This window comes from Suricata suricatta, chromosome 12, assembly GCF_006229205.1.
Source record: "Suricata suricatta isolate VVHF042 chromosome 12, meerkat_22Aug2017_6uvM2_HiC, whole genome shotgun sequence".
Taxonomy (NCBI): domain Eukaryota; kingdom Metazoa; phylum Chordata; class Mammalia; order Carnivora; family Herpestidae; genus Suricata; species Suricata suricatta.
In genome coordinates this window covers 14,098,156-14,115,740 of record NC_043711.1, presented here as the reverse complement: position 1 = coordinate 14,115,740, position 17,585 = coordinate 14,098,156, and the positions used below count along the sequence as shown (strand labels likewise).

General features: G+C 52.6%; 1 protein-coding gene across 4 annotated transcripts in view; it reads right to left on the bottom strand.

The window, feature by feature from the left end:
* SLC25A42 (solute carrier family 25 member 42) overlaps window positions 1–17,563 on the bottom strand; it is a 29,765-nt gene extending 12,202 nt beyond the window's left edge. For all 4 annotated transcript variants that reach the window (XM_029918189.1, XM_029918191.1, XM_029918188.1 and 1 more), the window contains exon 1: window positions 17,508–17,563. The gene's annotated coding sequence lies outside the window, so the exon portion shown is untranslated. The remainder of the gene's footprint in view (window positions 1–17,507) is intronic.
* Between the last annotated feature and the right edge of the window lie 22 nt (window positions 17,564–17,585).

The following is a 17,585-nucleotide window of genomic DNA, read 5'->3' as shown; positions in this document are numbered from 1 at the left end:
CCTCGTGGAAGTGCATGCAAAGCCCAGCAAACCACAGCGACAGGAATAGAAGGAGAAAAGGATTTAAGACTAAGGCCACTAAGATGCCAATTGTGCACTGGCATTCCGGGGGGGTCCTATGCTCTACAATCATCCGAAAAATTGGGGCGCCTGGGTGGCTCAGTTGGTCAAGAGCCGACTTCGGCTCAGGTCACAATCTGACAGTTCGTGGGTTGGAGCCCCGCATTGGGGTCTGCACTGTCAGTGCAGAGCCTGCTTGGGATTCTCTCTCTCCCTCTCTCCTTGCCCATCTCTAACATGGGTGCGCACAAGCGCGCGCACACACACACACACACACACACACACACACACACACACTCTTTCTCTCTCTCTTTCTCAAAATGAATAAATTTTAAAAAATCGTCCAATAAATCAATGCACTTTCCTGTAAAATAATGCAGAACAACCCTGATCAGACTGTGAAAGCCCCTCCTGCCCTCCAGGCCCTCCCAGGCGCCCCAGGTCAATGCCAGGACAGAGGGTCCTAGACAGCACAAACAGGATTCCCCTCCACTTGTCCTCTGCTACTGTTTCCTCCCTAAGATGGGCCCTGGTTCCAGGAAGAATGGCTGCTTCCAAGAGGGCAGGAAACATAAAGATGAGCCCCGAGCACCCTCAGTGCCAGGGAGGAACCAAACTCAATGGGAGTGTGACAATGTGACAGGCCTGGGAATCAAAAGGCTCCCCGTGGCCCACAGCTCGGACACCCTGAGCAGCAAGTACCGGATAATCATCCAACATGTAAAATAAATGTCCACAAGCCCGCAGAGAGCCATAGCTGATAAGGGGTGCCTGGCAGGCTCGGTCAATGCAGTGTGTGACTCTTGATCTTGTGGTTGTGGGTTTGAGTCCCACATTGGGAGTAGAGATTACTTAAAAATAACATCTTAAAAAAAAAAAGAAAGAAAGAAAGGGACACCTGGGTGGCTCAGTTAAGTTTCTTGACTGTTGATTTCGGCTCAAGTCATGATCTCGTGGTTCATAAGATCAAGCCCTGCTCAGGGCTCTGTGCTGATAGCATGGAGCCTGCTTGGGATTCTCTCTCTCTCCCTCTCTCTCTCTCTCAAAATAAACATCAAAAAAGAAAGAATTGAATACATAAATAAAGGGGAAGAAGAGACAAATCCCCCAAATAATTTATGAAGCTCCACTCTTGGGGGGGGTGACTCCAAGGAGTACACAAAAGGAGAAGAGAGTAACTGCACAGTGGAGACACCTGACGGGTCCCACCTCAGCCGGGTGATCAAGGTCAATATCACACGAAGAGTCATGCCGATGGCCTGTGCTGGGGACACAGTGTGCACTGAGAAGGGCACTTCACCCACGTGGTCCTCACTAAACCCTCATACAGAGCCAACCGTGAAAAAAGACCAAGCAAATCCCAGTTGGGGGGCATCATACAAAATACCTGACTTGTTCTCCTCAAAACCGTTGAGGTGCTCAAAAAACAAGACAGGCCAAAACACTGTCTCAGTCCAGAAAGAGCCTAAGGAGATGTGAGGATTAGATGTCAAGTGGGATTTGGGGACAAGAGAAGGATATTAGGGGAAACTGAGGAAGAAGTGTGAATAAACTATGGACTTCAATTAATAGTAATCTATAAGTATTCATCAGTTGTAAAACAAAATGTACCAAAGTAACGTAGAATGTTATCAATAGAGGAAACTAGATGTGTGGGGTGTAGGGGAACCGTTACCTTTGCCAGTTTTTATATAAATCCCAAACTGTTCACAAACCAACAATGAGAAACTAGGCCCGAGGGACCTTTCCAAGCCAGCTGCTGGGGTACCAGCCTGCGGGGTGCACCGGACTGCATCGTCCCTACCCCATAGCGTGTACAACTGTGTCTCAGCCCCAACCCCGCCACCATGGGTCCCAGGGGGTGATCCCCACATGTGGGCGCTCAGATGGGTGGCACAGCCTTTCCCAGGGCTTTGACGAGGCGTGGGCATGTTCAATGTGGACACGTCCTGCAAAAGTATCTTCCTGAGGAAGGATCCAGCCCTTTGGTCCCAGCCAATGAGGCTCTGATCTGTGGCCTCACCCTCCTCCCTCCTTCCCTCCCTCCCGCCAGCTCCTGCTCTAAGCTCCCCAGCAGACAACAGCTGGCTTGGGGGCAGGTGGGTGCAGGGACAGGCTGTGCGGGCTCAGGTTGGGGCGGTCTGTAAAGCCCACTGGAACTTTCTTCCCTCGGTTGGTTGCCTGGCTCCAGGCAGGGAAGTACAGGAACTCAGTGCAGACAATTCATTAAGGGGCCCCGGGGTGGTGGACCTACAAAGTGTGTCGCCACCGGTGACAGAGCACCCAGGGCAAGTCACAGGGCATGGTCTGGCAGAGGGCTGATGGGTAGCCCCCAAAAGACATCTCCACCTGGAACTTGTGAATGTGATGTGATTAGAAAAAGGGTCTTTGCAGATGGAATTATGGTAGGGAATCTCAGGATGAGATCATCCAACATAATCTGATAAGACAGAAGAGGACACATAGACAGGAAGGCCATGTGACCACATGGGCAGAGACTGGAGTGACGTGGCCGCTGCCTGGAGTCTCCAGAAGCTGGCAGAACGAGATCCTGGCCCGAGACCTTCAGAGTGCTCGGTCACACACCTTAGTTTTGAACTTTTAACTTCCAGAATTATGAGGACATAAAAGTCAGCAGTTTGTGGTGATTTGTTACGGCAGCCACAGGAAACTAAGATTAAGGGCCCTCTTTAAGGAAGAGACTGGGGGCTCCGGGCACCCCCACCCCAGAAGAGTGGGAGATCTCAGGCTGCCAGCTGTTCACCAGGGTCCAGTGTCTCCTGGCAAGGGCCCTGGAGGGGCCAAGGATCACGGGGTGGAGACGAGATCCTTACTCTGGGGGAATGAGGGAGGTCAGATCCTAAGATTTTGTCCCTCAGGTCAAAGGCTCATCTCTTTACAAAATAAAGAGTTCTTTGCTATTTCAAATCAGTAAACAAACAAACAAACAACCCAAGACTTAAAAAAAAAAAAAAGGCAAAAAGCCCCACCAGGTAACCAGGAAAGAAACAAATAACTTAAAAAATATGACCAAAAAACAAAAAAACACAGCCAGATGTCCAACTGAGCTCACGACAGAGAAAGGCAGGCCGAACCCTCTCTCAAGGGCTGTTTGCAAGTATAGTAACACAACGGCGCCAGGAGATGGGGGTGGGCAAGGAGCGGGGGGCGCACACCTCTTTGCAGGTGGTCTGGCAAACGCCTTGGAATGTGTGCTCCCCCAATACAGGAGCCTGAGGACTCGCTGGCTCGATGGCCACTGCCAGCCTGCTGGTCCCAGCGAAGGCCTACGAGGGAAGCTACGCAGAAGGAGGGGACAGAGGGAATGCGTGACTCACATCCCCATGGGGGGAAGCCACTCAGCCTGTCACTAATGGGCAGAGCCCACCTTGACTACGTGAGCAAGGTCACCATCACTGGTGACAGGGCCTGTAGACAGCCTGCATCCCTGACGCGATGCCCCAGGAGGGACGTGGAATCGCTGTGGTGGGCTCCCTGCCAAAGATGCACACCGCAGGCTGACCACGAGGAAACAGCACACAGGCCACACCGAGGGACGCTCTGCAAAAGCGTGAAGCTTGGGGATGATGAGGAAAGACTGACGCACCATCACAGATCAGGGGAGACTAGGCAGATGGGATGACAAAATGCAGTGTGGGAGCCTGGACCGGCAGGAGAACATGAGCAGAAACGCGGGGTGGGGGTGGGGGTGTCCAAATGCAAGCTGGACGTGAGCGCCAAAGTTGCCTTGGAGATGTTTTCTGGTTCAGGTAACTGCATCCTGTATGACGCTAACGTTGGCAGCTGGATGAAGGGTCTACTGGAACTCTGGTTATTTTTGTCACTTTTCTGTTAGCCTGAAATTATTTCAAAATAAAAAGCTAAAAACAAATGCCTTAAGGAAACCATGACCTTCTGGATGTGCTAGAGGTTTCAGAGAAACTGATTTCAGAGGTCTGCGGTGCAGAGGGTGCTGAGGGGATGGGTGGCCGAGCCCTGCCTTGCCCAGCTGGTGCCTCCAAGCCAGGGGCTTAGTGTCTTGGGCTGGGGAAGGGCTCTGGCAGCCACGGGAGCCCCGTGCGAGGGATTGGGGCTGCCTGGTTTGTGGGGAGATGGATGCTCTTCTTGGCAGGCATCGTCTGACCCTGGCCTCTCTTTTTAAAAATTTTTAAAATTTTTCATTTAAGTTTTAAATGTTTTTATTTTGAAAGAGAGACAGAGACAGAGATGGAGCATGAGTGGGGGAGGGGCAGAGAGAGGAGGAGACAGAATCTGAAGCAGGCTCCAGGCTCGGAGCTGTCACCACACAGCCCGATGTGGGGCTCGAACCCACAAACCGTGAGATCATGACCTGAGCTGCAGTCAGACCCTTCACTGATTGAGCCGCCCCGGTGCCCCCTGGCCCCGGCCTCTCTTTGGAGCAGGGTGTTAGAGGTCAGCAGCTGCAGGACCCCAGGCCACAGCCTTCACTCAGGGTCATCTCTGGTCTACGTGTGGGATGAGAACTGGCAGTGAAGGCACAAGATAAACACAAGGACACAATGGCAGCTATTGTTTATTAAATCCCTTTGCTCCCACGTTCTGTAATCTGACCAGCCTTCACCACTGGGTGTGGGTGCTGCTTTACCAACGTGGAGGCTAAGGCAGCATGAGTTCCCTGCTAGAGACCACATGGTGACAATCACTGCCACTAACAATTAGGGGTGTCACGGTCACTGGTTTATCTGTCCATTTTGTCGATGAGACATGAAAAAACTTGGTTAGACCAATGGCAGAGAGAACTCCAACTCTGACATAGGACTCCAAAGTCATGGCCATGGCCTCTAGGCCAGCCCCAGCACTATTTCATCCCAAATGATTCTCTCCGAGAACCCTGCGCCTCTGAGACTTTGTTTAACCTGAAGGAACAACAGTGGAGGGAAGGAGGGCCAAGGATCGGGTTGTACTCAATTGTCCCCTGAAGGCAATTTGCAAAGCCCAGGGGAACAAACAACTTGTTCAGAAGCTCACAGAGCTAAAGGCACACCATGGGTTCCTGGGCTGTGATCAGGAGGTGCCCAAGGCTCGGTGCCTAGGACAGGAGCCTGGAAGAGGCAGCCAAGGGCTGGCCTTGGCATTCCACAGGGACCGAAGTCAGCGCCTGCATCACCAAGGTGCGGTTCTGGGCAAGCAGTCCCAGTTACGGACTGGTGCCCAGTAGAAGGAAGGTGTGGGAGGAGGTCCCTGAGGGGCCTGGTGTCCGGGGGGCCTGGGAACTTCTAGTCCTGGCCTGGTGGCTCCCACAAGCCTGGAAGAAGTCAGCACTAATCATGTCTGGAGATGACACCCTGGGCCTTGCCTGACTTAAAAATTTTAAACCTAAGATGATGAGGCACATGGGCAGGCTGGGCATTTGAAACACATTTTGAAACACAGACATTTGCAAACACAGTACATCTGATGGGGAAGAACTCCAGCTGCCCTACCTTCTGGGCGTGGGGCCCCACAGGAAATGTTCCTCAGTGCCTCCAAGGCTCTGGTCCCCTGGCAGTGGAGGTGAGTTAGGGACAGTGGACAGTGACACATGGTGGTATCTGATAAAATAGAAAAATAAGAAGCAGGGGCCTCTTGAGACCCTCAAGTGTCACGGCCCACAGATTCGAGAAGGGTGACCATGAAAAGTGAGCCCAGCCTGAGGCGTTGGCCGTGAAGAGGGCCTGAGTGGTCGGTGAGGCTCCTAGCATTCCTGTTCTCATGTGACTGTCCACAGAACTCTGGGCGTTGTCCTGTTTTGCCACTTATTCTCCCAATCTCCCTTTTCTGCCCCAGAATCCCACTACCTCATGCCTCAGCCCATCTGGGTGTGTCTGATGTGTTTTTTCATCATGATCCTGGGTTGTGTGGTCTTGGGGGAACTTTGGAGGCGGTCCCTCCTCATTACATTATACCTGAGAACACAGACTTAATCCAGGTGAAACTGACTCGGACCTCTTGGTTAAGGTGGGGTCTGCCAGATGTCTGTCCCCCTGCTGAGTGACCTTTTTCCAGACTCTTCTCTTTGGAACCAGCCCACCTTTGGGGGTGGGAGGAGTTAAGCTCTCTTCCTGGAAGGGGAATTCTTACACAGGAACTGTGGCCTCTTCTCCCCAACTGATTCACTTTTCTGTCATTTATTCAGGTCAGTATGACCTTGGGGTGCTTGGTGGCTCAGGCGGTTAAGCGTCCAATTTCAGCTCAGGTCATCATCTCAGAGTTCATGGGTTCGGGCCCTGTGTCAGGCTCTGTGCTGACAGCTTGGGGCCTGGAGGCTGCTTTGGATTCTGTGTGTGTCTCTCTCTCTGCCCCTCCCCCACTCATGGGTTTTTTCTTATTCTCTCTCTCTCAAAAATGAATAAACATTAAGAAAAAAAAAAGATCAGTATGACCTTGTGGATGGACACTTCCTGCTCTGGGTTAAAACAAGATTTTCTGGCTGCTTCCTATCTTCTTGGCCACAGGCCAAGGTGTCTTCTACCCACTGGCGGTGGAGGGGCAGGTCTGGGGCAGTGGGAGGCGGTGGGGGGGTCGACACTATGCAGAGGACAAGGGGTGGTCCAAAAGATCCCAGTAGCTGCAAGGCTGGACTAGGTGTGCTTAAGGGACAGATGCTGATGTGTGCCTGTGGGCCCCAGGCCTGATTCTGTAGATACAGAGGTGAGGCAGGGTGGTGGTGGTGCAGGGCAGGGTCGGTCCTGGGGTCTGGAAAGGAGCACCCCAGGTAGCCAGAGCAGCGAGAAGCGGGGCTCCCAAGGCTGGAGCCAGCTCAGGCGGATCAGGGAAATAAAGGCAGGCTGAGTGCATGTGGGCCATGGAAGACGGCTAGTGGGAGAGCACAAAACATCACCATCCCACAATACCCCTGCTGGTCGTCCGCCTCTGGACTCCAGCCAGGATGACCCCCACAGGCCGTCCCCAGTGTCTGGGACCCTGAGATTGCATTTGGGAACTCTGAACACCTGCATGGGAGTATGTCGTGTCTCACAGTGAAGACCGACACGCCCTGCAGACACGACCTGGACGGCCCCCCGCAAGAGAACAAGCCCTCGCAGGTGGCAGAGTCACACGGCCGGTCCACACCACGGGAGAGAAGGACCGGGTGCTGCCACATGCAGCTGAAGGCACAGATCTCAGACGGAACAGTGGAGAAAGATAAGCCAACACAAAAGACTGCGCCAAATGAGCCAAGTGAAATCTAAGCACAGAAACACAAAGTGGCCTGTCCGCCCAAGTGGAGTGTTATTCCGCTCTAGAAAGGAACAATGTTCTGACACAGACCACAGCGTAGATGAACCTTGAGGACACCACGCTAAGTGAAATAAATGAGCCGCAAAAGGACAAAGATTTAATCCCGCTTCTACGAGGTCTCTAGAGTCCCTAAATTCACAGAGGCAGAGAGCAGAACGGTGGGTGCCAGGGTCCGAGGGAGGGGAATGGGGCGGGGTTTGCGTTTAATGGGGACAGAGATCCAGTTTGGGAAGATGGAAAAGTTCTGGAGATGGACGGTGGTGATGCTGGTATTGCAATGAGAATGCCTTTCAGGTTGGTGAACTGGGTGCAAAGGCAAGGGCGGTATATTTTACGTTGTGTATATTTTATCACAATTTAAAATATCAGGGGCACCTGGGTGGCTCAGCCAGTTGAGCACCTGGCTTGGGCCTGGGTCATGCACCATCTCACAATTCGTGAGTTCGAGCCCCACATCAGGCTCGCTGCTGTCAGCGCAGAGCATCGTCGGATCCTCTGTCCCCCTTTCTCTCTGCCCCTCCCTGCTCACGCTCTGTCTCTCAAAAATAAGTAAACATTTAGAACAATGTGTGAAACCTCCTTGAGCTGGGCACAGAAGTGACTCATTTTACTGTATGTCAGTTATACCACCACTGCCACAAAACAAATTAAACATTAAAAAAGAGAAACCCCAAACCTGCCCAGCTTCTCCCAGGCCAACTGACCCCGAGCCTGGGCGCTGTGTTCGTAACTCCCAGGGGACTCTAATGGCAGCAGAGGGATGATCCGCATTGCTCACCTTCCTCTTTACCTGCGGAGGACACTTGCTGACGATTTCAGCCAAGACTCAAAGTCCGGAGGAGATGCCTAAGTTCCTAGATGGCCACCCACAGGTGCAGGGGATGTCTGGCCCCCCTTCTGGAGGCAGTGTACTGGGCAGCCACCCGCTCTGCCTCTGTCACCTTGGAGAAAGGGGGGGCTGACCCTCCCCTGACTCCAGGGTGACCTAGGTGGCCCTCAGTTTGGAGCACCAGGCCCAAAGACTGGGATTTCTGAGGGAGCCACTGGGCCAGAGAAATCCTCTTTCTCTCAGGAGGGGAAACACATAGGCCCCGGGGGCAGCGACAGAGCCAAGGCCAGGGAGGGAGGTGGATAGATGTGTGCATGACTTGGGCTGCCCTGGGACCCCAGGGTGTTAGAAGAACCTGGCAGGTGCCAGAAACACCTGGACTTTTCACCCTGGAGCCCACAAAGCACCCTTTCTAGTTCAGCCAGTTTGGGATGGGTTTCTGTCCCCTGCTCAACCTCCCAGAGCCCTGGTCTGTGTATTTCCCTTACACTCTTGCAGCCCAGTGCTGCGTTTCCAACCATGGCAAAGGTGTCCTGTGGCCCCGGTGGGCCAGGCCTCAGGATGTTCTCTAGGTGCACCTTTAACATAGACCCAGAAACTGGGATTCAGGTGTCCCCCAAAAGTGGGGTGAGACGGGGAGCAAGTGTGGTGGGGCCACCCCCCCACACACACACCATGGGCAGGCAGCATTGACAGACCAGCCCCAATTAACAAAAATTAATTTTTTCATACCATATTTCTGTTTCAACCATCAAAAAACAAAGAAAAGCAGGGTCGGGGGCAATTCAGCAATATAATGTACTGAAGAGCACTATCTAGGAAATGTGAACTTGGCATTGTGGTCTCTTAGGTAGCCCAAGCTCTGAGCCCCACGCTGCAGCCTCTCCAGGTGCACATCCATCCTGATACACCCAGGCACATGCGCACGTGCACACACACATTTGTGCTTGATTCCCTCAGAAGCTCCCTGACCCTGGGAAGGTGGTGATGGATGGAAACAGCCCAGAGGAGGTTTAGTAACATGTCCAAGGTCCCACGCTGAAGCCCATCTGCCCAAAACATCAGCGCGTTGTGCCTGGGAGCCTGTACGTGGCCACCATTCACGTTCACAAGCGCCTGTGTGCTCCGCTCCTAGGGACCAGGGAAATGTTTGCATAAAGCGGGGGCGGGGCGGGGTGGGGGGTTGGTTTTCTCGGCTGATGGAGTTTACAAGCAGTTGTGGAACAGAGCCTGTAATCTCTCAGTAAACGGAAGCCAATTAACATCCTATCTGCCTGTTGATAAAGGCTGTTTTCTTTTCCAGTTAATGGGCATTAACTTCTGCCTAAGAGAAAGGTAGCATCTTACATAATGGCTGTTCCCTGTTAACCCAGACCCAACCAGCTGCTGCCCATCTCTCCCTGCTGCCTTTCAGACAAATTGGTCACCGTAACCTTGTGCTGCAGTCTCTATGGGTCAGACACTCAGGCATCCAGGTCCTAAACGATACAGAACATCTTACTGTCAATCACTGTCCTCGGCCCTTGCAAGAAAGCCTTGCCAACGCCTGTCACTAATGGCGCCGGAGTGGCCTACAACAAACCAACTTGCACAGTGTCCTTCTAATAAGAGGGTGCACTTATGTAAAGCCCTCACCCCAAAAGTTTTGTTTTCTCACCATGTGGAGCCTAGCACAGTACTTGTATCCACTCAGTTATTTGCTGGATAAGGTAATTAACTTTCGGGACGTACCAAGTTCTGCTTTGGCTGCACTCTGCCCACCCCATGCCTAGCAAACTCCTCTGCATCCTTCAAAGGCCTCCCTAGGGGCGCCTGGGTGTCTCAGTCTGTTAAGCGGCTGACTTCAGCTCAGGTCATGATCTCACAGTTCGTGGGTTCAAGCCCCACGTCAGGCTCTGTGCTGACCGTTTGCCCAGAGCCTGGAACCTGCTTCTGATTCTGTGTCTCCCCCTCTCTCTGACTGTCCCCCGCTCACCCTCTGTGTGTCTCTCTCTCTCAAAAATAAATAAATGTTAAAAAAAGTTAAAAAAAAAAAAAAGGCTGCCCTAAACCTCCTGGCCTCATCTCCCAAAGCCTAGCTGCTCTGCCCTACACTAAGCACCTGTAGTTCCCTGCCACACTAGGAGGGGCCACTTTCAACTAGCTTTCCCTGCTAGGCTGGGGGCAAGGGGTGGTCCGTGGAAGGCAATGGCCTGGGGTATGCTCAGTGTCTGTGCTTAGCAAGAAGTCAGAGGCATATACCTGCATACAGGTGCTTCTGCTGTCCGTCTTCCTGCCCTTCAGGTATCCTTCATGTGGCAGCAGAAATGTACCTTTTCTACCACTTTCCACCTTACTCCCTAAGTAGGATCACGCACAGGCTCCCAGCCCCCCTGCTGGCATTGTGGGAAGATGGGGTCCAGTGTGTGACCTTGGATATGTTACTAAACCCCCTCTGGGTTCACTTTCCATCCATCACCATCTTCCCAGGGTCATGCTGCTCAAGTGGGTCATGGGTATTGGTAAGTCTCATTCTGCCTAATAAGGAGTCGGATGGGGCTGGGGTGGAGCCCATCCCACACCACCTGGCCCCACTGAGCAGGCCTCCCCAGGTCCTGGATCTCACCATTCAGCCTGCATACCCCATGCCAGGATCTCTAAAGAGTTGAGCATCGGTCCCTGGTGTCCAGCGCCCATCTCCCTCCCCCCGCCCCGCCCCAGCTTTTTCCAGGTTCATCTCCCCAAAGTTAAACAGAAGGTGGAAGGCAACGCCTCGCTGCCCACCAAACAACAATGGTTTAGGAAGCACGTGATCCCACCAAGCACTCTACCACACCAGTGCCACTGCCCGCACCACAGGAGGGGCAGTCTCCGACTCTCACATTCAGGGCTGGCTGACACTTGGCTCTCTGACCAGTGCACTCCAGGCCAAATCTGTTTCCCAAACCTGTCCCTTCTTCGAGGCCTGGCTCTTACACACCCCCTTGCCAGCCCAAGGCTAGACCAGCCAGTCTAGGGGGCCTGTCTGTCCACTGTGCTGTAAGCCAGGCCCGCCACCCTGCTCCCTCCCCTTTTCTGGCTACGGGGACCATCCCACCACCACAGGGGAGAGGCTGGGTGTAGCATCTTCCTCCAGCTCTGAGCTGCTACACCAGGTGTCCCCAGGAACAGCTGTCCCAGGATCTCCAGGACACTTGTGTGGGATCCCTGAGCTCCTCCTCAGGCATATTAAGTCACAGCTGCCACAGTGAGGCTGGAGAGCCTGCCCCTTAGACTGGGCCCGGGACACATACTGCAGCCTGGTTGAGGCTTGGGTCTAGGGGGTTATTTAAGACTTAGTTGAAATGTACAAATTCGCTTTTTCAACTTGCCATGGCAAAGGCATGCGACCAGCAGATGAAACCACAGCAGTGACATCTATGGGGAGCTTCACCGGCACATTCGATCAGGGAAGGCTTGCGACTGCTCACAAGGTGGTGGCCTCCCCATCTCACAGCTGGGGAGACACAGCTGCTAGAAGTTCTCAGCCCAGCCATGCTGATGGTGCCTTGCCCGAAGTGGCCTGAAGGTTAAGTGTCCTCCTGTGCCTGTCACTGGCTCCATGGACCAGGTCCCTGAATCCTCTCTCAAACTCCACACCTTGGGTCCCACAACACCCAGGCTCACTTGTTCCCTTTGCTTACAACGCTTTGCCATCTGGCTGACTCCTTGCTGGCTTTCAGATCTCCGAGAACCTTCCCCTCCCTGAGTTAGTGCCCCAATCCTCTGCTAGAACGGATCAACTACAGAGCCCCTATCACTTGGGGATCCACATGTTTCCCCTACCCTACGGAGCCCCAGTATTTCTGCCTTCTCTGCAACCCGTCCCTGTCCCTGGGGCATAGATTTTCACAAACTGTAGAACAATGGTGTGGTCAGGCTTCAGGTGTGTTCCATTCCCAGAGGCCAGCCTGCGTGGTGGTGTTTCGGTACAGCTCACAGACATCAGTGTCTAACAGCAGCAGAAACCAACGCATGCCAGGTGACTTGTTTAAAGGACAGGGGTCTGGATTCGGGCTGACCTAGGTTCATCTTGGCTCCTCTTCTGTTCTCTCTGCTGGTGGGGCAAAGGCCCCTAAGTCTTGGGAACCCTTCTACAAACTGGGATGATCTAGGACGTAAGCATGTGCCAAGGGCTGGCTAAGAGCAAAACACCCCCACATGTTCACTTGCGCAGGTCCTGGCTGGCTCTGGGCAGATGCTTCCGCTTTCCAGCAGGGAGGCAGGTGAGTGAGGGGCTGTGTACTCCTGCCCTACCAGCCCCCTTCTGCGTGAAACAGCAGAGGCTGCTAGAATAACATCGCGGCAGAAATTCTGGCTCTGCAACTATAGGGATTAAGTGATATCCCCCAAAGTTCATGTCCATCCAGGACCTCAGAAGGTGGCCATATTTGGAAATAGGGTCTCCACAGATGAAGTCAGTTAAAGATATCGAGATGAGATCATACTGAATTTATGGTGAGCCCTAAATCCAATGATGGGTGTGGGTGTCCTTGTAAGAAGACACACACACACACACAGGGGACGCCTGGGTGGCTCAGTCGTTAAGAATCCGACTTTGGCTCAAGTCATGATCTTGCAGTTTGTGGGTTCAAGCCCCACTTTGGACTCTGTGCTGACAGCTCAGGGCCTGGAGCCTGCTTTGGATTCTGTCTCCTTCTCTCTCTGCCCCTCTCGACTCATGCTCTCTCTCCACCTCCTCTCAAAAATAAACAAACATTAAGAAGAAGACGACGATGATGACGACACACACAGAAGAGGCGGCTGGGTGGAGATGGAGGCAGAGACTGGGATGATGTGGCCCCAAGACCGAACCCCAAGGACCGCCAACAACTACCCCAGCCAGGGGAGAGGCCCCATAAGACTCTCCCTCAGACTCCCCCCAGTAGGAACTGACCCTGCTGTCTCAGTCTGTTTGGGCTGGTCACAGAAGACCATACACTGGGTGGCTAATGGACAACAGAAATGTATTTCTCACAGTTCTAGAGGCTGGAAAGTCCAAGATCAAGGTGCCAGAAGACTGGGTGTCTGGTGGCAGCACTCTTCAGGGTTCACAGATGGCTAACTTATTGCTGTGCCTCACAAAACAGAAGGGGCAGGGCCTCTTTTGTAAGGGCACTAATCCCATTTGTGAGAGCACTACCCTCATAACCTAACCACCTCCCTCAGGCCCCACCTCCTAATGCCATCACGTTGGGGATTAGGTTTCAAAATATGTATTTGAGGGCTCCTGGGTGGCTCAGTTCATTTAGAGTCTGACTTAGGCTCAGGTCATGATCCTGCAGTTCGTGAGTTCAAGCCCAGTGTCAGGCTCTGTGCTGACAGCTCAGAACCTTGAGCCAGTTTTGAATTCTGTCTCCTTCTCTCTCTGCCCCTCCCCAACCTGTGCTCAACAATAAACTTTAAAAAAAAAAATCAAAATAGGAATTTTAGGGAGACAGAAACATTCTATCTATAGCATCTGCCAACACCTTGATTTTGGCCTTCTGGCCTCCACAACTATGACAGAATAACTTTCTCTTGTCTAAGCCATCCAGCTCATGGTAATTTGTCACAGCAGGCCCAGGACACTAACAAGACAGGAGTCTTCTAAAATCAAAGCTCCCTGTACTGGCTGTGGCCTGCCTGTGGCCCTGAGATCACTGCTCCCTTCCCTGGACCTCTCAGGCCGCCCTACTGACACAGAAAGAACTCAAAGAAAACTTGGGTTCTGCTGATCTTTGTTGAGACCCTAGGATCTAAACACTCAGCTGCAGCAAAAGGCACTCCATGAAGAAAACAAATATTGACAAGCATATTTTAAAAATATGCGCAGTGATGAGGGAGGGGCCGCGGGGGGGCCCTGTTCTCCTTCTTCAGCTGAATGTCAGCTTTATTATCTTTTATTCTTTCTTTTCATCTGCACCTCATAGACTTTTTATTAAGCATTTCACAATAAAAATAAAGAATGTGATGTGTTTTTAAAAAGAGCTCATTTTGGGTGCCTGGGTGGCTCAGTCAGTTGAGCGTCCAGGTTCGGCTCAGGTCATGATCTCACGGTTCGTGGGTTCGAGCCCCGCATCGGGCTCTGTGCTGACAGCTAGCTCAGAGCCTGGAGCCTACTTTGGATTCTGTGTCTCCCTCTCCCTCTGACCCTCCCCTGCCCATGCTGTCTCTCTCTCTCTCTCTCTCTCCCTCTCTCTCTCAAAAATAAATAAAACATTAAAAATAAAATAATAAAAATAAAAAGAGCTTGTTTACAAAACCCAACCAAGCTGAAAGTCCTGATCATCTCAGTATTCCTCTATTGCTCAATTGCGTAAAACAGAAGCACAAAAAAAACAGGATGACAAGTGGGAAAATGGCTGGCCTCAGTCAAAAGGTGCCCTCCATCTGGCACCAACAGTGGGCAATCGCTGAGGACTCAAGAGAACCTCAAGGCAGCTTCCCCAAAAGATTTAACATCTGACTGATCTCATCTGACACCCAAGTGGTTTTGCTGATCCAAGTCGGAAAAAAATTTTAGTAACAGCCAACATCTTGTGGTTTGTTTTTGTTTTTGTTTTTTAATGTTTTATTTATTTTTGAGAGAGAGAGAGACAGCATGAGCAGCGGAGGGTCAGGGAAGGAGGGAGACACAGAATCCGAAGACAGAACAGTCAACATCTTAAGACCTTCCTTCCCAGGACTGTGGCCAATGCCTTGCAAGGACCCCCCCATCCCCAAGGTCTCCTCCAGGGACTCAAATATGTCTTGGACTGAACTTTAGTCCAACTGTGGAATGGAAACAGAAGTATGATGTTTAATCACCAGCACCCGGGCTAGAAGGCCGAAGAGATGGATAGAAAGCACAGAAGTGGTGTTCAAAAGGATCTCGTAGGCTGTGCTTTACCTATCAGACTGGAGAGGCCAGAACACTTGATAATAACTGTCCTGGCCGCTGGGAGAGCAAACAAGAAGTCCAGCTTCACAGCTGAGAGACAGCTGATGGCAACACAGCCTTCTCTGCAGGAGCATTAACCATTTACTGTTCGGCCTGGCCACCCCCAGGAAGTTCCAGGAAGACCGGGAAGTTTTGAAGGGTCTGTGCTGGAGCCCCACACGCGGTCATCCCATATTTGCTCATGCGCGGTTCCATGTATTCGCTGCAGCTCAGTTTGCAGGAGAAGCTATGAGTGGTGACCTGAACAGGCATCAGCGAGGGGCTGGCTCTTAAACTGGCACACCCATTTGATTAAAAGCTCATGCAAATGTATCAGGGGTTTAAAAGACATGGGGGATATACATCCCTCCCCCCAAGCCAAAGACTGTCTCTGGAAGGAAACAGGGCAAATTAACAATGTATGCCTCCAGAAGGGCAGAGTGCAGAGAGTAGGAGGTCTGCTTAATTTTCACTGTGTGCCCTTTTGGACTTTTTTTTTTTAAACCATGTATATCAATTACCTTGGCAAAGTTTACAGAGTTGTGTATGTATATATAAGAAATATACATACATCTGTATTTATAAAATGTGTACGCATAGATGAATGTAATGAAAATACACATATACATCTACTTATATGCATGTACCTACACATACATAAACACACAGGTTTTAAATGACTCCTTTTGAATTTGGACAGAAAACCCCAAAGCGTTCAGTTTCTCTAGGAGAAGCCGAAGGGGACATGACCCTCCGGAATATTCTGGCACCATCTTTGCAGGGAGAGGCAGTAGGGGGGTAAGAGGCACCATGCAAACCTTACAGGAAACCACATCACACTACTACTTTCCAACGACAAAGCCACCCTCTCCTTCTATGCGGCACACTTGCAAATGACACTCCAGGGAACTTGAAAAGTTCCAGAAAAAATCATTATTCCCAGCACCACACCAGGCTCCAGTTTTACAGTTTGGCTCCAAGTGGCTGTAACATTAACTAGCCTCACTCTCAAGAGTGTTTCCTTACTCCCTAGGTTTACCAGCTGCGAGGGCCCAAGGAGTTCTTGAGGGTCAGTGAGGGGCTTCAGTCTGCAAGAGCTGGAGCCAGAGGCGGGAGGCCAGCAGCTCCCTCCCAGCCCACCTATCCTCTGGCGACACCCCAGGTGTTGAAGTCCCGCCCCAGCAGTGCCCCACCCCCATCCAGCCCCAGGACTCGGAGACACGTGCTACAGCAACTATCAGGGGCCGCCCCTTCCAGCTCAGTCTTTCCGGACTCCAACAGCTGCAGGGAAGGTGGGGGTCCCTTCCCCTGCCAACCCCTCGGAGATAAGCACAACAGATGGGCAAAAATGGGGAAGGTCTACAGAGAAGAGTCAGCAATGGTCAGGGAGGAATGGGCCCCGCCTCCCCAACTGAAGTCCCTTTAGGTTCGTTGATGGTAAAATGGAGATAATTCTGGTTTCTTCTGGCCAAAGGAATTATCTTAAGCCTAGAAATTACTTTACAAACTGTCATCAATAAGTGAAAATATAACATCTGGGTGGGTTTTTCCTGGGGGGGAAGGGTAGAGGACCTAGGGTGGGGGAAGGGTTCAAGGATTACAGAGAGGGGTACAAACATGGGTGCACCTGTAAGAAGGTACGGGTAGGCACACAGACTGAAGGTGCGTGATGGGGAGAGGGACTGTAAAGGCACAAGGCAGGTGGAGGGGTGGAGGAGAGTATCTGAGACCCTGACCCAAGCTGCTGAAGGGAGGGGGCAAGTGAGAGTGGCACAGACCTGGATGTGAGCAAAGTCAGTGAGGGGATATGACCCAGTCCAGGTGTGAGTGTGGGGCCGTGAGCTTAGGATCACACGCTCAGGCATGGGTACAGGGGGTGCAGGCCCTGTTGCAGAGGTGGGGGTGCATGGATCTGGGTGTGGAGATGTCATCAAGAAGGACGATCTTAGGTGATGTGGGGGTGTGCAGTGTCGTGGGGGTGTGCAGTGTCAAGCGTGTGTGAGAGCCTATCAGTGGGCGTACAGTCTCAGGTACGTGTGGGTGTGAAGACTCAGTTGTGCCGAGCTCCTGGAGGCATGGCCCTAGAGGTGTGGGGGTCAGCGAGGTGGGCAGTCTCAGGTGTATGGGGGGGGGGGGGAGGGTTGTCAACAAGAAGGGACGTGGTGTCAGGTGTCCGCAGACTGACCGTGAAGGTTCAGATTCGTCTGGGAGGGCCCCCTGGGAGCATCGGATGCAGGGTGTGTGTGTAGGAGGGGGGGGCATTAACCTCTCCCAGCCCCTGCAACGCTGCTGTCACGCCCTGCCTTGTCCGCCCCCGCCCCAGGACCCATGACAGGGCCGTGCCTCGCCCTTGCTCGGCCCAAGGGGAGTGGACCCTCCGACGCCTGCGTTCCCCCGCACCCCCTCGAGCCCCCCCGCGCCCCCGCTTCCCCTCACCGGCTGGGACGCGTCGCCTTCGCTGCCGCCGCCGCCGCCTCCGGCCACCACGGCCCCGCCTCGCGCTCCCCAGCGCGC